General features: G+C 42.0%; 1 protein-coding gene and 1 long non-coding RNA gene across 3 annotated transcripts in view; one reads left to right on the forward strand and one right to left on the reverse strand.

The window, feature by feature from the left end:
* LOC141761783 (uncharacterized) overlaps window positions 1–16,396 on the reverse strand; it is a 31,856-nt gene extending 15,460 nt beyond the window's left edge. Inside the window, exons 1-3 of the long non-coding RNA XR_012592637.1 lie at window positions 16,378–16,396; window positions 11,600–11,706; window positions 2,294–2,548 (exon numbers count right to left, since the gene is read on the reverse strand). This is a non-coding gene — a long non-coding RNA (uncharacterized LOC141761783). The remainder of the gene's footprint in view (window positions 1–2,293; window positions 2,549–11,599; window positions 11,707–16,377) is intronic.
* Window positions 1–25,785, forward strand: part of LOC141762077 (uncharacterized) — a 296,685-nt gene that overhangs the window by 49,311 nt on the left and 221,589 nt on the right. The window lies entirely within an intron of this gene.

Below are 25,785 nucleotides of genomic sequence, written 5' to 3' on the forward strand. Positions count from 1 at the left end.
CAAATGTCCCCAAGGGAATATCATGGAGGCCACTACTCCACAATCTGTCCATATGGCACTTAATTAAAAGTTTTCTTAAGAATAAATTGCATTCAATTCAATTAAAACTGTAATGTCATACCAAAATAATGGGCAAAGCCTCCTACAACGTGCAGCTCAGAACACACACAAAAAAAATCTTTTCTCTGTTTTTTTTTTGTTTTTTTTGCAATGTTTGCAATGGGAAAAGTGCATATCTCCCTTCCAAAAAAGCCCCCTAGTAGAAAATATGCAAAAAGCAAATATCACCAAAGCCTCCTACATGCCACCGAGCCCCAGGCAACAACCGCGCTTGAACACTCGAGCTATTTCTAGATTCCACTCTTGGAATTCACACCATGACAAATGAACCATTGGAGTTTGGAATTCCTATTTATCTGCCGCGCACAGAGGCACTTGATTTGGGTGTGAAGAATAAAGGAATTATACGGACAAAAAACCAGACGACTTAAAGGATAAATGATAAAAAATAAATAAATAGATTGTGTGTGTGTGTGTGTTTTTTTTTTTCTTCCTCTGGAGCCAGAGTTGTTTGTTCATCTGATTGAGGGCGTTTAGGTGGGCGTGTCCTTATCATCTGGATGCTCTGATCTCACCAAAGCAAGACAATTTCAAATAAGCAGCATCTGATATTAAAACATCCCCTTGCCACAGATGCACTTCCACCGAGCCCTGCAGGATTATTTCCAAGAAAAGACATTTTCCTTTTGAACAATAAATTTTATTTATGTTCCGTTAAGATGCGCGATGAGCGCCGACACCTCAAATGATCTTTTTTGCTTCAACCGGCAACTTCCTAACCCCTTCCCGCCTGCAGCTCCGGGTGCCGTCGCACAGACGACGAGCATTGATTAGTAGATCGGGAAACAGGGAAAAAGAAAAAGTCCATTTGGTAAAGTAGGCTGCTGTTCCCTGCGCCCCATCTGTTGGGTGTGAGATGCTGACTTCATCTGTTGACGACGCGGCGGTGGCTAGGGAACCAGGGATGAGTTGATTTCCCTTCTTTCGCTGGTTGAGCAGTGAAGGGCCCTAAAGCGTAAACAAAGTGTTTTTCTTGTTCTAAACACAGAGTCTTGGCTCGGCTCGGGCTTGGACTTGGCTGCTACGTGGGTGTGTGTGCATGTATGTGTGTGTGTGTGACTCTGCTGCTCACTCAACCTCGCTCTAAAAGGCCTGTTCGGTTGCCCTCGACACAAACACCCCGCAACCAGCAGCCTACAGGTGATTAGCGCGCGCAAACATGCGGAAAACTTCCACACCTACCCGTCGACAAACCACACCCACGTATCCCTCAACTTCCCCCCACCCTCCCCTTCCACACACACCATCTGAGTAATCATACCGCTGAATGTCAACGCATTGAAAGCCACCTCTGAATGGAAACTGCGCTTAAAAAGATTGGAAGGTTGAGGGTCAGATCGTTTTGTTCAAATCACTACACGCTGGTATTTTTTCATTTGCTGCCTACACACACAAATACTCTCTGGCTCACGGGAAAGAACATTGGGTTTCAGATCAATCACACAATCACAACAATCCACATCTTAGGTACATAAAAAGCATGCCTTTCTATCATTGCAAACCATTCACTCCGATATTAGAAGGAAGAGAGGCTATTACAGCCGGGGCTCCGAGGTGGCGGATGACAGATTGTCGGGAGTTATGCGGCCTCGACCTGCCGTCTCCCCTCTGGAAATGAGGGGTTTTTAAAGAGATACCTGGGCAAAGCATTTACTTCAAATGGCCTCAAATATTTCAACTGCTAGAGGTATAATTGATTTAACTTGCTGACCAGTGCACCTCAAACGGGCAGCGGATGAAAGGAAAACCAGGAGGGAGACTGAAAGCGTTTGCATGAGAGACAGAGAATGACAGCGAGGGAGAAAGAAAGAAGCATAAATGAATTTGTCCTTTTCCCTGCACAGCAGCCTCCATATATACAATAACTCACAATGTGGGCTTTAGTGAAAACATTTGCTGTCAGCCAGTTCCACTGTACTAAGCCAGTCTAACAGATGTGCTCTCACCCAAAGACTTGTGCAGCTGCTACCGCTGCTGCTCCTGTGTGCGCTTCTCTCATGCGTGTGTGCGGGGAAGCCTGCTTATACGCGTGTTTACGGCGATGTTTACGCACAGTTCGGCAGGGGGTTTATGGGCATGAGAGTGTATGCGCCTTCATAACTTTAAAAAAACAGAAATAAAGAAAAAAGAAAACAGAATCTGTTCTAGTTAGATTTGATGTTGATTGCATTACCATATATGAGCACATTCTTGGCTATTGTCCTGGTCCCCTGGGCTGACTCGGGCTCAGTTTTTGGACCGCGCCGGGCTGGGCTGGCCTCCGGATCCCTCCCTCTCTTCCCTGGGAGAGGCATCCAAGGGACCGGGGGCATCCTGCGGCCCAGTTTAGCCTCTCATTCTGGTTCAGGGCACCTGGGTGGCTGCCCTAACCCTCTCCCCGGAGGCCGGGACAGAGCCGGGCTCCACCGCCGACTGTTTCACCAGCATCCTAAAAGGTAAACAAGCTCACAATGACGCCTTCAGCTCTTATTCCCAGAAACAGTTGTTTTTAGAATTAGATTTAGATGATGTGAGATTAAACTTGATAGATGTCAATGTCACTCTCTTACAAGTAAGTCTTGTTTTTTTACCTCAGCTAAGTATGCAACTTCTGTTTTGGGGTTTTAATGTAATTGTCTACCAGTCAATCAATCGACTACTTGATCAACATAATTATTAACCAGCAAATATTTTGATAACTGAGGCATCATTTTAGTAATTTTTTAAGCAAACATTCTCCGAATTCTTCTTCTCAAATATGAGAATGTGCTGCTTTTCGTGGTCATTTAGGATAATAAACTGACCGTGAAATGTTGTCATGAATCATAAAATTGTGCTGTATCATTAAAAAGTGCATCTCTACAGATGGTTGACCATTTGCACCAATAAAACAAGCATTATTGTGTATTGTATTGTAGCTTTGTTGCCAATAGAAGCTCTGATAATGATTGTGACAAGCAGTAAAATTATTGATTCATCATTTTAGTCCATTTGTAAACAAGAAATGTCAAACATTTCCATGAATTCAGCTTCTCAGATGTGACAATTTGCTGCTTTTCGAGGTCATTCATGATAATAAACTGAATGTCTTTTGATGATATCACCTTGGTGTTTTTTTTGGAGAATCATTTGTCATTATTTTCTGACATCTTATTGAGCAGTGATTCTAAAAAGTGGGGTCTGGGAACCCCCAGGTATTCGTAGCACTCTTATCAGGAGGTCTGTCAGTGTGATCATTTGCTATAAATTATAAAAAAAAATGTGCTGTATCATTAAAGAAGTGCATCTCTACAGATGGGGACCCTTTGCACCAATAAAACAAGCATATTGTGTCCATTACTCACGCTAGCTTTAGGCCAATAGAAACTCTGATATGTTTGTGACACACAGCAATAAGTTCATTATTTTTAAGTTCTTACTGAAAAGTCAACTTTAGACTGGTAAATTTAAATATGTGGATTTATTATAGCTACGCCAGTCTTGCTATACTCTTCATTTTCTGGAAGCTTTTAAGATCAATTACCTGAAAAGTATAAATGCTGTCAAGTTGAGTCTAAATGTAATTTGAATAAAAATCATCCTGTCTAAAAGTGTATAAGTGGTATTCACATGATTCAAATTGAAATGTATATATGTATGCAAACACAAATACTGTATATAGTAAGCAAATACAAATAGTAGTAAGCATATACTTAAACGGAGTTATGATTAAGAGGGGGCTCTACCCTGTAAGTATAAAGTTGGAGAACCTCTGGTATAGAGCAACAATTAATTAATTAATAAAGAAAATAATCAGCAGATTAATAATAGTGAAAAATATGGTTATTTGTAGCCCTACATCTAATTGTCTTTTGCTGTCATATCTCCACTGTACAGAACATTTTCAAACAGGAATGAAACCGTATCTAACAAAGTGTTAAAAAACAGGTTCGTTTAAAAAGTCTGCACCAAGTTTTTAAGCGTTGGCCATATTGGCAAACTCATCTCCAAAATAATGAGAACACAGCCACCAAAACCACCCATCTGTTGCTGTCAGATCATTCACTCCGCCGCTATTGATCGGAATATTACCTCAAAAGTGTGAGAACAGAAGAAATCGCAGCAGCTAAACTTCAACCTGAATTCACAGCCAAGTCTGGCAGGTTTGAGGTTTAGTTTCTTTTTTTTAACTTACACAAAAAGTCATTGAAAATATGACTGTTTTTAAGGAGTACTTTTTTTCCTGTTTTTTAAAGGAGAGTTTGGAGGACTGCATTCAGCTAAATTACCTGCCAGTGGATGGAGACATCGTGATTCCTTTCATGAAATATGATCAAAACTTGATTGGTCAGATTAGTGAACCTGCACTTCAAATAATTAAGCATTTAATGGGGTTTTAAAAACAACAATTTAACAATTTGTGTCCTCTGAGTTGACCAATGGTCCAAACTTTTAACATTTTTATGGATTTCTGTTAATCCGCAAATTAATCACACATTTTTTATCTGTTCAAAATGAACCTTAAAGGGAGATTTGTCAAGTATTTAATACTCTTATCAACATGGGAGTGAGCAAATATGTTTGCTTTGTGCAAATGTATGTATATATTTATTATTGGAGATCAATTAACAACTCAAAACAATGACAGATATTGTCCAGAAACCCTCACAGGTACTGCATTTAGCATAACAAATATGCTCAAATCATAACATGGCAAACTGCAGCCCAACAGGCAACAACAGCTGTCAGTGTGTCAGTGTGCTGACTTGACTATGACTTGCTCCAAACTGCATGTGATTATCATAAAGTGGGCATGTCTGTAAAGGGGAGACTCGTGGGTACCCATAGAACCCATTTTCATTCACATATCTTGAGGTCAGAGGTCACGGGACCCCTTTGAAAATGGCCATTGCAGTTTTTCCTCGCCAAAATTTAGCATAGGTTTGGAGCGTTATTTAGCAAAAAGCTAGTATGACATGGTCGGTACCAATGGATTCTTTAGATTTTTCTAGTTTCATATGATACCAGTATCTTCACCCTAGCTTCAAAACAATATAATAATCGCAAGTTGCATTAATGCGTTAACTTTGACAGCATTGATTCCTGTAAAAGCAGATCTATTGGCAAAAAAAAGCAAACAAAAATAGTTTGAACACTTCTAAATCTAATTATTGATGTTTATAACTAATGTATTTTTTTTGCTCCTATGAGTCACGTCCATAGGCGTCAAATTATAAACAAAGCTGCCGTTTCAGTAAATGTACTCTCATCAACTCTCCGTTTAACTGTGGAACTATGTAACACACTGTTGCGCTAAATGCACAGAAAAAACAGCCACACACACACACACACACACACACACACACAACACACACACAAGCGCCCCTTATGCATGTGTGCGTGCATATGCATGACTGACACACACACACACACTTGCTCACACACACACACACCACTCTTTCTTCTTGTCTCATTGGCAGGCTCATATCCCATCTGCTCTCCAGGGGGGCGGACAGAGAGATAGTTGTCATTGTGGAACATCTCTCCAGACACACACACACACACACAGACACACACACACACACACACACACACACACACATGCACCCCATGAACCCCCATACATTCACTTTCAAGCATACCGAGTCCGGCTATATTCTTCTCTGCTAATTGACTGTCATAACGGCTGGAGAGATTAACTTCAGCCCAATCCCTGCAAGATATGAAGGATAAAAGACGTGGGGGCCAAACTGGGCTGGGATGTGGGTGTGGTGGCGGTGGCGATGGCGGTGGTGGAACTGGGCGAGGAAAGGGGGGCTAATACCACCACATACGTCTCCTATTTGTTATTGATATTTACTGGCCGTCTTGTCCCTCCACTTCCCCCCCCTCCTCTGCTCCGTCACCCGTACGGATTAGCGTTAATGGCAGGCTTATGAAGCGAGCGAGCCCCTGTCAAACCCATGTCCCCTCTTTGCCATCTCCCAGATTAGCTGACGCTTTGTGATGGGCTCCCTCTCTCTCTCTCTGCAAGACACAAGCCTCCGAGTGTTAAGGAGGGAACTTTGTCTAAACTTCTCATAAAGTGGGGAGGAAAAAAGGAAGGGAGCTTGTGGCGATGCTTTTTGTGTGTGTGTGTGTGTGTGTGTGTGTGCGATGAGATGATGGTGCATGCTGGCGGGGGTTTAGCTTGTGGTTATGTATGTGTGTTTTTTTATAATAAATGATTGACTGCAAAGGCTTAAAACAAATCATATTTTATTTTTTTTTAAAAAGATGACACTGACTGGATCCTCTGGATTTAACAGATGCTGGATGAAGATGGAGAAATGAAACGCACACACTATATTATACAAGTGTTGCAGTTCAGATGAAGGAATTATGATCACAGTTATAATAGACAGACTGTATTAGTAGTAGTGTATGCTCTCTTGCTCAAACACCGCACGCTTTCTACAATATGAAACTTCACTTTCATAATTTCCTGTCTTTCTTTTTGTCTTATGTTCTAGCTATTATGTTCCTGTTTGAGAAGTATAATAAATGTTCTTCTTCTATTCTTCACCATAGCAGTTGTGCTGTAAGATTTAATTACGATCTCCTCGGGAACACAGTGGTTATCGAGAGGTTAAAGGGCAAAATAATGTACAGTTAGTGTGTTTATTTAGGTCTAAAGATGATTGATATTATTCTTTTTTATTATTATTTCTTTATTCATTTTATTATTTTTATTTTATTATTATTTGGTGAAACATTGTATCGCTTTTCATAGCTGCTGTTTTAATTGATTTGATTCAAATTGATTGATTTAATTAATAGAAATTAATATTCAGATTAATGACTGGTGAAAGTTGTCGTAAGAAAACTCAGAGTTTGATGATAAATCATAATCAAATGTACCGATTTAATTAATTGTGTCTGCTGTGTGTAAGATAACTTTAGCAGTAAGATGAGATTCTGCATATTGGGGGAACTGGTTTAGTTTAGAAAAAGTACAGATACATATGTTACACAAGTCTTTTTGGTATTTTTTTGTTTTTCCTCTTCTATATATATAGTTTGTATTTACATTTAGCAACACAGTGAGAGAAGGCGATGAAACCTGAGAATATTGAAGAAAAAACTTGAAACATATTCACCTAAATCACGCCACATTGGGATGATCTCGAGAATGTAATGTTGTTGCAATCTATATACAGTAATTAATACTACATAATTACATAAAAGGCTCAAAGTAAAACTATAAACCAAACTCAGTATGGACAAACTTCAAACATGATTCCTCTCAATCTCCAGCGTTTTCAGGAGGTGGAGGAGTCATTTCTCTCTTAAAATGTTTTGCATATTTGGGCGACCGCATATTTTATTCTATTCTTTTTTTAATTTAATGTCAGTATATTAATGGTATACAAAGTTTAGAATGTCATAACGTATGTACTGCTTGTCTACTCTATGTAAAGTGTCATTTAATAAGCGTTCTGCGAGAGAAAACACAGAAAGAGACGCACTTCCTCAGCCAAATTTACTTTCCTCTACTTTCTCCTTATTTTAAAATTCTTTAAAAGTTTCTTCCTCTTTTTGTTCACTCCTTTCTCTCCTTCCCTTCATTGTATTCTTTCAACCCACACCTGATTACAATCCCCCCCCATTACAGTAGCCTCCTCTGCAGCTTTCAACCTCCCTCTCTCCTTTCCTTCCTACTCCCCGTGCCTCTCTTCTTTCCCTCCATCTCTCTCTCTCTCCAATCCCGGCCTCTCCTCCCTCCATCCTGGCTGTGCGGATGACAGCCGTGCTCTCATGGCATCTGTCTGCTGCTCCCCAGCTTGTCTGTGTGTGATCAGCTCCTCTCCAGCTCTCCTCCACACTTTATCTCCTCGTCTTAGTGCTCCCTTTTTTCACAGACCGCCGCTCAGCTGCCTCGCTGCCAACTCACTGTCGCTGTTAACTCACATACCATCTTATGTATTGCCAAAGCAGATTGTGTTTGGAGGGCAAGCAATTAAGGGGGAGGCAAGCGCAAAACTGTAATGTAATTTTGGCTGCGATATTTACGGGGGGCGGGGGGGGAGAAAGGAGGAGGAGGTGGGGGGACAAAAAAGCACCGAGGAGGGCTTAAGCGGGTCGGACATTGCGGAGTCAACACCGTCGAGAATAATGATTTTGAGCTGAGATTTAGTGGGACGGAATCTGGCACTTCCCTAATTACGAGAGGCCAAATGTCAAGCCTGCTCGCTGTCAGCTTGGTGGCGGGCGGTGCTGCTTTCTCTCCCGTCTCTCGCTCGCAGTCCCTCCCTCTGTTTCCTTCTCCCTCTCTCTCCCTTTTTCTGCAAGTTTCGGCATGTTTTATGAATCTCATTAAAAGTCATTAAAAGTGTGGTGAGATTTTCACAGCCTCCGCTCCGTGACCCCGTGGTCCTCTTTTTCTATCTGTCACAGATCTGAGAGAAAGAGAAACAGAAAGAGAGCGGCGACGGAGAAAAAACATTACAAACCGAGGCAGATTTGAGTTAGAGAGTGAGAGGCATTTAAGGTAAACAAGAAAGAAGAAAAGAAACAGGTAGAAAGACTCAGGGGCAGCGTATCTAAGTGGATTGGGCGGCAAACATCGCTGAGCCACCTCTCCGAAAGGTCTAATTTTTACAGGCCTGTAGCATTATCGGCACTTTCCAAGAAAGCGAGCACTCTAATACAATAACAGAATGCGAGAATGCGAACAAACACCTTGTAGGTGCGGTGTTTTCAGACAATTTGGCCTATTTGGCGATCAACATCTTTCTCTGCCGCGTCCTTTTCAATGAAAACTATTCTGCATTTACGGCTCCCATTTTCGCGGCGCCAGATACAACGAGGGGTCGGAGTCAAGGTCTGGCTGAGTGGGAGAAACTTCAGATCCTGCTCACAAGCCGTCACAAAGACCTGCTGTTTTTCCTCGTCTCTGGGCGGGTCGGGTCGGGGCGAAGGGTTACCGACCCCTTCGCTGCATACGGTGCATTCTTTTAAGGCCTCTCGGCTGAGTCTCGGCGCGGATGTTCGGCTGCGAGAAGAATGAGCTTCCATCCCATTCAGGGGAGACACGTGGATGGAGGGGGTTGGAGGTGAGAACGGGCGATGTAAAGCGATGATGGAGGATGAAAGAGTGCATGTGTGTGTGTGTTTGTGTGTGAAGGAGGGAGAAAAGGGAAGGAGAGATGGCACTAAAAGCAGTTGGTCTGACATATAGCCTTCCAGTTGCTACGCTGTCGGTCGTGCTCCCAATTACACCAGTTCAATAGACGGGCTGGAATCACATTGGCCCCCTGTGTTTGCGCTCTCCTGCTACAATATCCCCTTAACACACTTTCACACCTACACACATGTAGCCTCCTACCTCCATACACAAACACACACAAAGGCACACATTGTTTCGGACTGTGTTGAAAGTGTGCATGTGGAGCCCAGGTTGTAAAAGTAGTTGTGTAACAGCAAGGTGACTTGGCTTGCCGCACCGCCGTGTCGAGACTTTACAGATGGCCCCGGCGCTGCAGAGGTGGTGACGGCTGGGGTGTGTGTGTGTGTGCACTAGGGAGATCGGCGGGGGCCGCCCTGTGACTTGGCGGAGGGAAGCGCGCGAGGAAGAGGCCTGCGTGGGCGAGGAACCGGCAGAGGTATGAAATGACTTCTTGGAGAGGTGGCGGCGGGGGGTCGTCGGAGGGGCGAGGCGTCAATCGGCGGGGCAGGTGAGGGTTTGAGAAGGTGGTGGTGTGGTTCAATTAGGGGGCTGGGAGCTGTGAGAAAGCTAAGGGAGGAGTGTAATGGGGTGAGAAGCAAAAGTAGAGCCACTTTTTTTTGCAAAAAAATATGTATGGTCATGGTCATGTTAAGTAAACGCCAACCTGTGACCTACGAGCTTTCAAGTCTGGCTACACACACTTTACTTTGTTGAATTTTGTACCAGCAACCGGTGTGTGTCAGTATGTCAATGATCTGAAGCCACAACGAAACTGGAACTTCCAAGTCCCGTTACAGAAGCGAAAACACAACATTAGCTTTTGTAATAACTAGGGCTGTCAAAGTTAATGCGATAATAACGCAAATATTTGTTAAAGCCACTAATTTCTTTAACGCAATTTGCGATTTTTAGGTTGTAGGGGGCTCAGTTTTAAAACTAGAGTGAAGATTCTGGCATCATATAAAACAAAAAAAAACTGATGAATCCATCGGTACCAACCACCACAACCATCACACTAGATTGTTGCGAAGGAGGATAAATAACGTTCTAAACGCTAAATGTTGGCGAGGAAATACTGGCATGGCCATTTTCAAAGGGGTCCCTTGACCTCTGACCTCAAGATATGTGAATGAAAATGGGTTCTATGGGTACCCACAAGTCTCCCCTTTACAGACATGCCCACTTTATGATAATCACATGCAGTTTAGGGCAAAAACCATGACGTTTTTTTGCTGTGTTATTTTTACCTATTCTAAAATTGTGTTTTTCTGGACTACTATGACTGTTTTTCAGCTGTTCCTGTGTTCACAACGTCCAGTCACATTTTCACTTTAAAAACGTAGTCATTTTAAGCCCAATCATGTTGTTTTTTCCTAAACCTAATTAAGTGGTTTTGCTGCCTAAACCTAAGCAAGTGTTTGTGTTTAATTCACAACATTACGCATGCATTTACCGCAACCAAAAAGTGACACCGAGGGGTCTGACAAAGCGTAAGTATGTGACATGGGAATGAGAATATGTTGCAAAGTCATACGTTATGATTTAGGAGTATCTGTGTGACGGGGAACACAGATCTGTTAAATTGAGTAACAGGTTAATGGGGTCTGGAAAGTATAAGTCATTGGAGAGATGGTCGGGTCGGTCATGGTCGAGGCAGATTCAGTCAGTGAGTTTTTTGGCGTTAATTAATTTTGATAGCTAAAGAGCGAAAGTGTTTCAACTGAACACATTTTACTCATTTTATGGATTGCTCGATGGCGCTAACTATAATTCCAGTATTCCCTCTGTGTGTGTGCGCTGTAATCTGAATTTTCGAAATCACGATGACTTCAAATTCAAATAGCAAGTAGAGAAAACGTATTGATCTTGGAATACAGCTAGTAACACTATCAGATATCAGACCTTAGCATGAAACAATGACTAAATAGAGGCACAAACGGAAGCTGATAAAAGAAAAAGAGAAGAATTAGATGGTAGAAGTGTGGGGGGGGTTTAAGGTTTAATAGGGCAGAACTGAGCTAGCAGCACGTTGTAGGCAGGAATGGACACACCGGGGGCTCAGAGGTGTGAATTAGATTTTTTTTCCTCCAACAGTGATTCATTCGGTCTTTCTGGGCTAACTGAATGCATACGTATGAGGTCAGAGTGGTGGATAATAGGTGAAATAACAAGGCAACAATAATAGGGCTCCAGTATCCGGAAGAAAGTGAAAAGAAAAAAAAATTGCATCACAAGCATTAGGTATAGTATAGAAGTATAGAATATCCTTGCTGGAGCCTAATAGGCCTTCTATTCATGGTAAAGCGTGCTCACCTACATAGAAGGACAGCTGGATTTCCCCAGGTCCATTGTTGTCGAGTGCCAGGTGAACCCCCTCTCAGGTTACAACCCACCAGTTGACTCATGTCACACGCTTAAATCTAGGAGGAAGTTGAGAGCAATCGAAAGAGAAGAGGAGGTTAGTGAAGGACACAGACGTCATGGTAACAATAGATTAAATGTCATGTTTCTTCCTATCCTATGCATGAGTAAAATAAAACAATGATTTATCTAATCCTTAAAGCAGCTATAATCAATATTTTTTTATATCAACAACGACACAGGCGTCCACTTCTCTTTTCAAAATCCTGTTTTTTGTCACCTTCCCTTTTAGCGTATAGTTTCAGGTTGATGTTCTTACTATAGTCTCTCTGGACTGTATCCTCTTCATGTCCAGCCACCACTGAGTATCTGAGTGAATTCATACAAATGTTGATATGCTCATCTCAGTAGCCTTCAGTTATTATCATGCACTCAAAGAAATGAGCTGAACAAGCAGGAAGGAGGAGAGCGCTGAGTGTTTCGAAGGCATTTTTTTTTACCCAGGTTTCACCGCTCAGACTACTTACAGGCTATTGATGGAGGTTGTTCGGGTTTTATGCAGCCTGAAAGAAATACCTGAAGATGCTACTTAGGGCTGGAAAAAGAAGTCAACTCTCAACTTTGTTTTGGCACAAGAAAAAATAAAAAAATCGAATTTTGTTAATATTACAATGCTAGAATTGAACATAAGTTAAAGGATACGAATTGTAAGGCAAGGCAAGTTTATCTATACAGCACATTTCAGCAACAAGGTAATTAAAAGCGCTTTACATAAAACATTAAAACACATGAAAGATAAAATTAGTTGATTTTTAAAGTCTGATATAACAATAAAAAAAAATTGGAGCAGGAAAAAGCCAATAGCCCCCACAAAACCAAAAATCAACACTGTCGGAAATGAACAATCTTTGACTTAATACAAACTATATAAGTAACTGACATCAAACTCAAAGTAATAAGAGTAATAAGTAAATAAATAAATAAATAAATCTGGAACTGAAAATCAACAACAAACAGCGGACTTTTAACCAGGAGACTCGCATTCGAGAGAGTTCGTTATTGACCGGTATTTTGTTTTGTAAGTTACTTTAGTGATGTTTGTAACGGGACCATTGTCATGTTTTTTATTGACGTGTGTTACAGGTTTTCTGTACTTTGTTTACTTACTTATTTTAAGCCCTACCATGACGTTTTCCCTTACACCAACTGTTTTTCTTGCCGGAACCTAACTCCGGACGTTAACATGGCACACAAATGACATGTGAAAAGTGGCATACAAATGACACGTGAAAAGGTTAAAATGAGTACTCATGACACGTGGAATGTCGTGGTATTTATACGTCTTCCCGTGAAACCGGGTTTGTTCCCGGGACCGCGAAGGTTTAACCCACATTTTCTAACCCTAACCCTAATAATACGTTGAAGGCTTTAATCAGCCAAAACGATTAATTGGTCGACCTCTAAAAATTAGACCTAAACAATCCGCTAAACAGAAAACTGTATCTAGCCTTTGGACATAGTTTTTTTCCTAAAATATAATGGAGTCTATTGTAAAAACTAGATATAGTATGATATGGTAAAACTCACTTTTCAGCCAAACAGTTTGACCGATTTTGAAATTTTCTTCACATTTGTGTTTAGGCAGGCCCAGAGAACACTTCCACCAAAGAGAATTAAAAATTTGAATGGGTTCGTGCTACTAAATAAAAAATACAAGTAATTTTGTGCCACTGTGGATTGAAGATAAATCTGAAAAAGACTGTATTTTACTAATGTGTGCATAATGTAGAACATCCATAGGTACTCTTTTCCTCGTGACAAACATGATGTATTTGGACGTGGTATTTGAAGAGCTTTGTGACATCTGACCAATTACATCACCGTTGACCAAATATGGTGTTAATGTGGCATGTGAATATTGGGTGGAATGAGGTTGACGCCTGAGTGGAACATCTACCCACACTCGAAAAAAAAGTAACGACTAATCCCCGGCGCTCGCATATAAAATATTAATCATGTGAATATAGTATTTCATAACGTCGAGACTGTTGGTTTTAGCTGATCGGTGCAGCTGAAAGTACAGCACATTTAAACTCTGTTTTTTATTCAAATAATGGTTTAGCAATCTTTTATTTATTTATTATAGACCTATTTTAACACCAGAAATACCCATTTCTCCACACAAACATGACCCAGAAAATAATTTTTAAATGCAGTTTAAAAAAAAAAAAATCAAAAACAAGACACAGATGTATCATCCAATTAGTCTGGCAGAGATCAGGGTCCTCTGTTTTGGCTGTCTGAGGAGATGCCTGCCACATTACCCGTCCACACCACTGTATACACCCCCCAACCCCTGAGTGATGGCAGGAGCGGTGGAGAGGCGAGAAGTGGGAACGTGCGGGGGAACCCCTACTGGGCACGAAGACACATGCCCACACACACACACACATATATACAGTACACACACACACACACACATAAACGTCAGACAGAGCCCTGCAGTCCCACCTTTGACACTAAGCTTCCAGAAGCAGAGAACTCTGGCTCATCCTCGCTAACACAGACTGGCAGGTGAAGCTAAGCGCCCTCTCTTCTCTCCTCCAGTCCTCTCCCTTTTCTGTCTGACTTCTTCTCTTTCTCCATCTCTATGTGTGCTTCTTTCTTTCGCTCACTTTCTCTCCTATTTCTGTTTCCTATATCCATCTGTTTCTTTCTCTTAACCTCCCCCCCCTCCCTCCTCCTTTCCTTTCCTTTTCTCTCTCTCCTTCTCCTCTCTTCCCCTCGGAGGCTGCAGGCTGGGGTTGAACTCATCTGTCAGGATCAGAAAGGGGCTGGAGTGACGGGAGACTCCTGTTTCAGCAAGATAAACAGCCAGCACAGATCAAAATACTCTCCCTTAGACACACACACACACTCATACATGCACACCTACACGCATGCACAAAAGGCACGCACGGCGCGAGCGATCCATCTCGCACAACGGCGACGTCAGATTGAGGGTGTTAGCTCCCTTGTCAGCTTAGAAAAAAAAAGGTGCAGCATCCAAATTCAGGAGGCACCTGGTTATTTACAAAGTTAATCACGGGGAATTCTGCTAAACTTGGCCAGAGAACTCAGAGGCGGCTCGGTGATTGACGGCGCCCGAGCAAAGATGGCGATATAGATCTTTAGAAGAAACAAACATATTTTTTGGACGAGGCATAGAGACATCTGTATTCGCTTTGACTGATATGTTGAGAGCGGCTGAATATCTACAAAAACTAACTTCCTTCTCTCTCTCTCTTTTTTTTTTACATTGCAGACGAGAGCTACTTCAACACTTGCCAAGATGACAACGGTTGCCCAAATGTTCTATTTGATGTTTCAAGCCTCAAGAGCAAGTGGGAGAGAAAGAGTGATACAGAGGGAGAGGAACCGAGGGAAAACAGAGAAAATAAATGGCAATAAGAGAGAGGGAGAAAGGGGAGACTGAAAGCAAATGAGAATGAGAGGAGTGGAAAAGAACATTAGCTCGAGAGATGCCAAGTTCACTATCTGCCAGCCTGAGGTGTGTGCAGTCCCGGGTGTCGTAGTGGCAGCGGATGGGAGGGGGGGTGAGGGAGGGGTGAGGCAGTGGGTGTCAGGTATGTCTGTCTTTTCTATCCCAGCGCTCCAACATGCCTTTTTTTGCTGCAGCTGCTGCTTGCCCGGATAACAAATCATTCCCTACAGCGCCTTCTGGTAACCTCGTCATTCCCGCTAATAACATTTGGAGATGCTAAGCTTGTAAATTAGCGAATCTGGACCGAGGAGATATTATTTATGCTTGTCTCCCGTCCTGAAAGACTCGTCTTGATGGGTAAATTGTGTTTAATTCTTGGAGGAAGCCGTTTTTTTCTGCGCCCCAGCGTGAGATGAGATTAATCCCTTGACAACCTTTGCAGGCGCACTTAAAAATTGCTCCCAAATGTCACCGCCGCCGCCGCCACCGACCGAGATTTGCGGAGGGCGGAAACAGGGAAGAAACGAAGCACAGAAACGGGGACACATCCGACACACACACATATATTCTTTAAATGTATTTGCTTTCCCTTCTTAACATTCACAGAAAAAAAAAAAAACACACACAAACTCGAGGCACAAGCCGTCGCCCGCCCACATACGCAGACACACACCTTGCACCCTCCTATAGATTATGTTCTTGTTATGCAGACACACACGTACCGTCGCAAAATAAAACTGTATCACTTCAAACTGTTTGAGCGGCGACAGCAGACACACGCGTTCACACACAGGGAGCAGTTGTCCTAACACACACACACGACACTTACAGCTTGTTCCCCAGATTGCCTTTTACTAATTTGTTCCCTCCGAGTGAGAGTTTGTCTTTGATTTCTTTATGGCTCTCGGTGAGAAGACGGTTTTAGATTTATTTACCGCAAAAGTCAGACGTGGCCGGAGAGAGGCCTCCGCGAGCCTGGGGCTGCTTTTTTAGGTTGCACATAAATTCACATTGAATTAAAAACAACCCCGCCAGTCATGCTTGTGGAGCTTCGACGGGCGTTCGGAGGCTCCTTATCCCAGTTGGCCCTCAACCCTGGAGGGGTTTGTTGGACAGGTTGGCCTGGGTGATGAGTCCTGGTCCTGGTTCAAGATCCCCTGCAGCTTCTAGATCAACTTCCCAAGGAGGGGGCATGGGTAGCGGGTGTGTTTCTCTTTCTTAATGACCCAAAGTGTGGCGGACATACCAACTGTCAACACACATCCTCTTCCTCCATGCCTTCCTCTCTCCATGTTTGTTTCTCTCCGTGCGGTCTCATCTTTATGCTTTCGCTCTTTTTCCTGTTTTTTTTTTTTTCTTTCTCCCCCTCTCAATTCACAGCTGGGAACGGAGGGGGGAGAACAGAGAGTGGAGGAAAAAAAGAAAAAAGAAACGCACATAATTAGATTGTAAATGCTTCATGATATTTGAGGACTTCAAAGGACAACGACTGAAACGATGAGCGAGTTTCGTGTGTGTTTACGCCTCTCTGTTGACAAGTGCTTCTGCGTGCACGCTTGTTGTCCCCCCCCCCCCATGCTCGTTATGTGTATCCGTATGCTCGCGCGTGTTTTATGCATTATCATTATCAAAGGGGGCTGCTGACCCCTCTTTCTACCAGCTTTTGCGGCGGCAAAAAAACACTCAGAAGTTCATTTCACACCAGCGTGTGAAGAGTTCAGCGGCAACGGCAGCGTGACTGAAAACAATGAGCTTTAATGTGTTAAAAATGAGTTGCAAAGTGCTGCAACCCAAAGTTCCACAGACATCTGACCCCCGCACTCAAACAGAAAATGACACATGTGACTGTTTTCATGAAACAAGTCATTTCTGGTAATTACAGTTATTTGCGGCAAACCGTCCCTACACACCAATTACACCCGTCTGGGGCATTTTCTGTGAGTGTGCACATGAGAGAGAAAAAAATAGCAAAGTTGAAAGCAAAACAATTGTCACATGAAAAAGCAAAATTTGACAATGATATTTTTCAGCTGTCAACTTTTCCTCTTCGACTTTAAAAAAAAAGCAGGAAGTAAACCTCTGACCCCCGGCGAGAGAGGATTAGTCGACTTCCTGTCCGTTGGTTCGCGTCCAGCCCAATTTCGGCAAAGGCCTCTGAGCATGTTCATTGTGACCGCATTTATTTTTGGAAGAACTTTGATGAAATATGTTACGTGATAAAAAAAAAAAAAAAAGAAAAAAAAAAAAGGGGGCTTTAAAGTTGTTTTTGCAGAGCTGAAGAGATGTCATTTAAACAGAACATAATCCATAAGCTGAATAACAAGCAGAGATGTTCGTTCTCTCCCTGCTCCCTCTCTCTCTGTGTGTGACACAGCCACATAATGTCTGTCTGTCGCTGTCTGGATGTAGGCTGCAGATCTGGCAACACACACTTCACCAGCACACACACACACGCAAACAGAAAGAGCTGTCCTCTTGCACAGTAATGTTTATTTATTGGAACATTTTAGAGCCGGCATACTTCTGTCTGTTAAATGACAGCTTGGCACAATGCTGAGGGGAAAAGCTCACTGGACCGCTGCTTCATTTCAAGACTGATTGATTGGCACGGAAGGAGAGAGAACATTATTACTACTGATTGGGACTGTTACTGTACATGGACGGCGTTTTATTCAAGTAGAAGTGTATTTATTAGAACAAAGTTTCTCACATACTTGCCAACCCTATTGATTTTCCTCCCGGGGTCACAATTCTCCCGCATTTCTCCCAATTTATAGCAAATTGTCACACTTTTTTTACCTTTTTTTAAAGAAGATAATGCTGGAGGAGGGTGTACGCCTACCAAAGGCACTAATCACAACCTGACAACTCCAAAGTTAGCCCTCAAAGTTATAACATTACAATTAAAGAACTATTTAAAATTTAAATTTAATATAACCATACAAACCCTGCTCTTATAGGCCTACTATGGCGTTGATTGATTCATTTCTCTTCTCATTTCACTTTTATTTCCTTTATTGACTTTGAGGCATCCTAACTAAGCAAAGAAGTACAGAGACGAAACAACGGTGTGTTTTTGACAACAGCGCTGCCGCCATTTTGGACTGAAAACGCTTATTATATTTAAAATATTGTATTGTTCAACACAGGCCATTTCTGTATTTATGACAATAGAATATAAATCATTTTGTTTTACTTTTGAACGCCACTTTTTAGGCGGAAGTTTTACTGGCGTCCGGTAATCGCCTTCAGTCCAAAATGACGGAAGCATATCTTTGCTGCTGGGCACTGATGTTGCAACGGAACGAATAATTGACTTTCACTTCTTGGCAATATATGTTCATTGCTGTAACTGCACTATGAATGTATTTCCGGTCTTTTATTATATTATATACATTTTAAAGTAACCATAAATAAACGATTAGTTACCACTTTTTATAAAACATGACATCAGAAATGGGTTGGCTAACAATAATTGTTTCAACACTTAAGGTGATCAATTATATTCAATATTACAGATATTGGATGTTTGTCTGACAAAGACCATGATGTTGCATCAATAAAAACTTTTTTGAGCTAGAAAACTTCAACGTGAGGACAATCTGTGCTTTTTCACCACCGCCGACAGCCGTTTAAAGATCACTGATTGAAGTATTTATGACATTTTCAACCAATCACAAATCAATATTTTGCTATTCACCCCGAGGAAAACAATACGCACTTTCTTTCTTTCTTGAAGGGGCTTCTGAAATGTTCCAGGTTTATACAGGGTTTAAAAAAATTCCCAGCTGGAATTCCTGAGTTTCAGTTTGTTTTGACCGGAGTAGAAAATGTAGTTAAAAAAAACATAAGTTTATTGACATCCCAGCATGTAGTTTCTGGGTAATTAATCCCTCAAATTGTCAAAAAGAGAATCCCCTGCTTCCATTTCGGGGGCCACCTAAGTGCAAAATGCCCTAGTGCAACTTTAAAGTATATGTAGCAGTGTATACTTTCTGCAGACATCGCTGGAGATGCATTAAGTGCATTCACAGATTACCTAAAACGTTCTGTATACCTGTCCTGTCCAACATATCAGGTGAGAATCTCAAACTAATGACACATAAACTCTTTCTAATGCAACTTTGAACGCCTTGATATGATTGTCACGGACTAACAGCGGTGTGTAAAGGCTTCATCATGACTTCATCATTGCCAGTGAAGTTATCCCGCAGACCTCCAGTCCTTGGCTCCGTCCTCTGCTGAAAGTCTGACAGTGTTTATGGAGCTGTGTTTTGTGGTCACTGTGGTCTCTCGCCTGTCCCCGAGGCCTTGTAAAGAGCCTCGCCGCAGGGCTGCTCAGCCACACTGTGCTCCCTACCACAATACCAGAGCTCACACATGTGTTGAGCAGCAGCATGTCGGAGCTCCAAATTTATGTCCTATAGACCCGACGGGACATCGGGAAAGACTGGATGTCTCGCTTTGGGTTCGCTGTGTTCTCTGGCTCAAAACAGTTGTTTTTACTGTTTTACTGTGGTATAATTTATCATCGTAAAAAGAGCTTTTGTTATAAGTCTTATAAGACTCATAACAGTCTCTTGAAGCTGACTTTAGATTCAGACGGATTGGGTCAGACTCCAAACACTCAGACATACGGTTCCAAATCATTATTAAAGCTGAAGTAGGCAAGTTGGAGCAAATACGATGTACATATTGTGTCCTCTAGTGCGCCTAACGGCATCTGCAAGATTCGCAGACCAGAGGAAAACAACCAATCAGAGCCGAGCTGAAGCCTTGCCGTCTCTGAGCATCTGTCAGTCACTCGCAAACTCCGATCAAACGGTCAAACTAGGCAGCGCTGATCAAATATGAATCAATATTCTGTTACTGTAATGCCTATTTCTTGCATTAAATGTTATCAGAAACATCTTGTAGTGTATTGTTTAGTTGTAAAATGAGAAAGTTTGTGACCCGCGCCATGTTGAGATCAAGTTGAGGAAATCCCAAGCACCGCCGCCCACCAGCCGGAGCAAACTTTCTCATTTTACAGCTAAACCGTGCACTACAAGATGTTTCTGAAAACATTTGAGGCGAGTAATATGCATTACAGTAACAGAATATTGATTCATATTTGATCAGCGCTGCCTAGTTTGACCGTTTGATCGGAGTTTGCAAGTGATTGACAGCTGCCTCCGTTGAATGAACAGCCAATAGGAACGCTCTCTCTCAATGAAATGACCTGTGATTGGCCAAAGTCTCCCGTCACGGGCTAGATTTTCTAAATCCTGCATACAGAGCCATGAGGAGGAGCAGAAGTCTAGTTTTCACTTGAATTACAATATGCTGAAAGGTCATTATGGAATTTTTGCCCGATGATGCCAAAAATATTTTGCATACTGCCGCTTTAATCTTTCAAAAACAAACTTATTTTTCTTCTAAAAAAAGAACCACAATTTGCTTCTATTATTAATCTATTATTTTGCAATCATTTTCTCTTTTATATAAAGTGGTTGGAATAAAAAACTCAGACTCAGATGTGAAAATAAATTCCAGCGATTGTGCATAATCGTCAGAATTTCCCTTTTTGATTAATGCAACCAAAAGCTTTTCATTATCCAAAAAGCATTTCAGTTACATAAGGCATTCATTTGAATTCATTTAAAGCATTTCAGAAGAGTGTTTCATATGTTGACTGAGATCAGAATTTCAATGAACGCCGATGCTCTGAACAGTTTATTTCCCTGAATCTTTCTCTCACTCACACACACACACACACACACACACACATACTGCCGGCCTCGTGTCCCGGCGATGATGGCTAACACATGCCGTTTAAACAATCGCCCCAATCCCCCCTTATCTTCAGGAGTTATGGGCCTAAATCTACTCATAATACACAGCTCACTGAGGGTGTAATCCCTGGGAACATCGGAATAAATCCAGGCTATATCCGCTACATGCAGACTAGCGGCCCGAGCCAGGGCCATTATGGTGGGGACGGAAGAAGAGGAGGAGGAGGAGGAGGAGGAGGAGGTGGGTTAGTGAAGGCCGCTAATGGGCCGTCTATGAATTCATATTAACACCGAGCCATTAGGACACCTCCGTCCAGGAAATCCCTCTTACACTCACGATACAACAGCTGTCCCAAGTTTAAACTTTAAACCGACAATCCCTCTGCTATCACGTCTCTTCCTGTCTGTGTTTTTTTTTTTTTTCTCCCTCTCTCTCTCGGCTGGATTGTCCTGATTTGTCCCAATCGAAAAGTCTTAACAATTCCACACAGGCCCCAGAGGCAGTGGAGACGGAGCCAACTGGTCATATTTGGCTGCAATGAGAGAGGACACAAAAGCAGGGTGAAGGGTGGGAGGAGGGGACAAATACGTGACGACAACCGAGAGGGCAGCGTGTCTTTTGCGCGCAACCTTTCGCAACCTCTTCTTCAAAAAATACACCGAAAAAACAAAGCTGTCAAAATCAAGTTAATCTCGACTCGGATTCAAAGTCAACTGTCAGGACACATGGCTGTCTGCTGCATGGCTTGTGGCGTCTGCAGCGCCGTCTGGAGAGCACGCATGCCGGGGAAATCCTTGTCATATTAAAAAAAGTCCAAAGCAAAGAGAGAGGAGTAAGTGGGCTCTTTAATCTTGGAGCGAAAATGAAGTGACGAGGCGATCGAATTAAAAATGCAAACTCGAGCGCTCTCTTTCTTTCTTTCTCCCCCCCCCCCCGTCCTCGCTCTTTCTCTATGTCTCTCTGCCTTTTCTTTCCCAGGCTTGAATAAGCAGCCAACACAGCCATCTTAGAGTCTGGAGGGGAGGGGGGCGGGGGGGAATCGAGGCCCCTGGGCTCTTTGGCTCCTTGGCTGGACGACAGTTTCCTGGCCTGAAGGGGTCAGCGGTGGGCTGTCTGAGAAACTGGCAGCCATTGGGGTTCCAGAGGGGATGTTTTTCAGGAGGGAAGAGGGGGTGGTGGTGGTGGGGGGGGATATCTTGTGGCTGGTTGGCATGGGGCGGACGCTGACAGTTTCCAAATAGCGTTGTTGCTGCCAGGGCCCGCTGAGCTCTTACGCATTACGCTACACACAGGAAAAGACCAGAGGCACTGGAGGCCTGGCGCTAGAAAGCCCCTGACAGATTCATCAGAAAACGATAGGGGTGCCTTATTTATTTAGGGTGTGTTCGTACTGTAATGTTTCACAACTCTCAATACTCCAAACAATTACATGGTGCAACATGGGGAACGGAGAGGAGAATTCCTGCTAGAAAACAGACTTCATGAATCTCTAGATAATTGCGTAGAAGAGCTTATTTATATCTCTGCACACTTTAACTTTCACAATCCTTAAAGGGACGGTATGTACGTTTTTACACGTATGTTTTAATCGTTTTTTATTGCCAATGTGTGAACAGGTTGTAACCTAAAACATGAGATCTTCTGTGACTTTCTTGTTTCATCTATCACCCTGTAGACGGCTTTTAATGTGAAGAATGCGGAGACGTTTTTACGGGGAAAAATCCAACGGATGTGACGTCAAGCGCACTCGTGCGTGGCTTTTAATTTCAGCTCAGCAACAGGGCTAACAGTGTGCAACAATAGCTAACGTTCGGTTAGAAATGGAGTCCGCTAACGCCAACAAACAACCCTCCAACACCACAACTCAGACTCCAACACGGAAGCATAAAAAAAACAAAGTTATATCTAGTGAAGCCCGTCTTGAAAACAGTAATGTGACCGACATCGGGGGGAAGTAGGTCATTTTGAAGAATAGCAGAGCAAGTGCGAAGACAGGACGCTGACTGTCGTTGACTTAACAGCTACAGGTGTCACTGTTAACATAGAGCCCCTTTAGAGGCGATCTTGAGAAACTAGCAACTAGATTTTTAAAAATGATTCAATGTCTATGCAGATTTAGGCGGAATATGTTGTAAACTACCACAATGAAATGGAAAAGCAGCTACAACAAAGACTGTGAAACTACTTACAAGTATTTATAAGACGGTGGAAGGCTGATTTTCAGAGTCTTTTGTGAAATCTGGCACTTATTTTTCAAAAAGAGATGTGCCGATCTATGGATGCATTTGGGCAAAGCATAGAGATGTTACAAGATAAAGGGCAGAATAGAAATGTTTATTATTTAAGTTAGATAGACGTTATATCATAGACTACCTCTCAGCTTTGGTAAAGTGTCCTACATTGTCCCACACAAACATACTCTTTCGTCATCCTAAGTGAGGATTGAATGCTTTCCAGGGTTCACTTTCATTCATAAAACCCTGTTTGTACCTACGGAAACATTTGTGGCCTCCTTCCCGATCACATATGTAAAAGTTGTGAAAGACGGCAAGTAGGTAGTCCTCTTATCGGGAGCTTGTAGCACTGACTCAGACAACACGATGATGACCTTTACATACATGCCTGTACTCTTCATGGTCTCTCTGCTTTAACCTGCTCTCGTATTCATTCTGCCTTACTTACATTCATTTCTTTTACTCTTGAACACTAGCTTGAGCCACTCTACTTTGCTTGTTTCTCTTACCCTTTTCCTCCATGCTGATCTGCTTAACCCGTCTGTCCTCTAGTCTCCCTTCTTATACATAATTCCTTTCACCTTACGTATTGCTATATCCCTTTCCTTTGAATGTTCAGCCCTCTTTACTCTTATTTGTTTTACCTCTGTCCTGTTTCTTATTCCCTTTACCGTGTCCCCTTTTAATCCCCGTGTCTCCCTCATAAACCCTTCTTTCCCCCTCTCATTCCTTTCCTACCCTTGTCCTCTCCGCTCTGTCGTATTTCCATATCCCTGAGCTGATTCCCTTGTCCCCCTCGCTTGCAGCCTGTTGTATTCCCTGTCTCTCTTCTCATCCGTTTATCACTGGCCCTTGTTCTGTTAATCCCCGAGGGTTTTGTTTATTTGTGTTGGAGCTGCTTTTACAGCTTGCGACTGACCCCACCTATTTTCTCACCAGTCATTTGAACAGCAGGGCTGCTTTGCAGCTACTCCACCAATTAACATACCATTAGCATAATATTTGCATGTGTGCATTAGGGTGTTGATGGGGAGAGAAAATAACAGTTTTACAGGGTTTTTTTTTTTTTATTATTTTTTTCTTGTTTCAAAAAAATATATATTTTTCACGGGATGACGTTAAAGCGCCCACGGGCTTCTTTATCTCGCTTTGATACTGCTGTTCAGCGAACGACATGTTTTTCAAGTTTGCCGTGAAAAGTTATGTGGCTCTTGAGTGACTGGCCCGCCTACACGTTCTACATATCTGATGATTATTATCTGTTCTATCACGATTCTGTTTTGATAATTATATAAACATCTATCCTTTTACCACTTTAGTGATAGATAGAATATGATAAATGGGAAAAAACAGGCTTGGATCATTATCCAAATCACAAAAAGTTTTGCAAATATGTATTTCAGGATGTTTCCGATGACACTAGGGCGTCCTAAGGTCTTTTCCAAACCACTTTTCCTTGACCTCGATGGAAAACTCCATCAAGGAAAGGTGTGAAGGAGAATTCATAAGGATTTAGGAAAAGACAACCGTGGTGTTAAGAGAATCCGACAGCACTTACACTATAGGCTCCGTAATTATGATGCGACGGCGGTGGATGTTATTGACGTTATTGTCTGCCGTGGTGAAACTACAATGTTCTGAAGATGGACTACAAAAGTTTGTTTTCAAATAGGTCTTTCACTGACAGACTGCTTCACCCCTGGTGTGTGAAAGAGAGATACCGCAGGTCCTTCTGCTGCTGGAACACTTTATCAGCGTATAATAAAAGATTATCTGACCTATTGGGGACAAACGGTGAAAAATATCACTTCATTACCAAGGTTGGATTGATAACCTATAGGCTACCACAAATGATGAATATGATAAATATTGAGTTATGGTGAAGGAGTAGAACCATTCAATGATTTTCATAACAAAACTTACAAGAAAATATCTCCTAATTACGAGAAAAGGTCTCAAAATTATCACTTTTTATCTCTTAACAACAAGAAAATATCTCAAAATTACAATTTCTTCTCATAATTACAAGAAAGATCTGTAAATTATGACTTTTAATCTCTTAATAACAAGAAAATATCTCAAAATAATAACTTTTTATATCATAATTATGACTTTTTATCTGATGTTGTATATTTCTTCCTACTCCTTTTCGGACATAATATTTATTTATGTTGATTATTTGTTTTGCTATATGTTTACTGTTCATTTTATTTGTTATTCTTGTTTAGTTTTCTACTTATTTGTGACTTGTTCAAAATAAATAAATAGAAATAAAGTGAAACTAAATGGTTGCCACTCATATTTATCAACATGAATCCCAATTAGTAAATTAAAATATAATGCATGATAAGCATATTGTTTGTTTTCATGAACGGTAGAACGGTAGTGCGTCTCTTTAAAAGGTGAGGCCGCAAGAAATTGTGGTGCGGCGTTATCTCCTTTCCTTCGGTAAAGGATGGTCCGGTGTATCCTATGCTAAAGGAGATAATAAAGGAAGCATTGAAGCAACTTTCCTTAGCATTTAGAGAGTTCGAACACTCGCTGCCACTCAGATACTTCCGGGTCATTTCACTCCTAAGAGAAAAAGACTTTTCGACCGCAGTCTATTATTAAACTAGAGGACGTAGAGTCACATCGTTGAGGTC

The sequence above is a fragment of the Sebastes fasciatus genome, chromosome 23 (assembly GCF_043250625.1).
Source record: "Sebastes fasciatus isolate fSebFas1 chromosome 23, fSebFas1.pri, whole genome shotgun sequence".
Taxonomy (NCBI): domain Eukaryota; kingdom Metazoa; phylum Chordata; class Actinopteri; order Perciformes; family Sebastidae; genus Sebastes; species Sebastes fasciatus.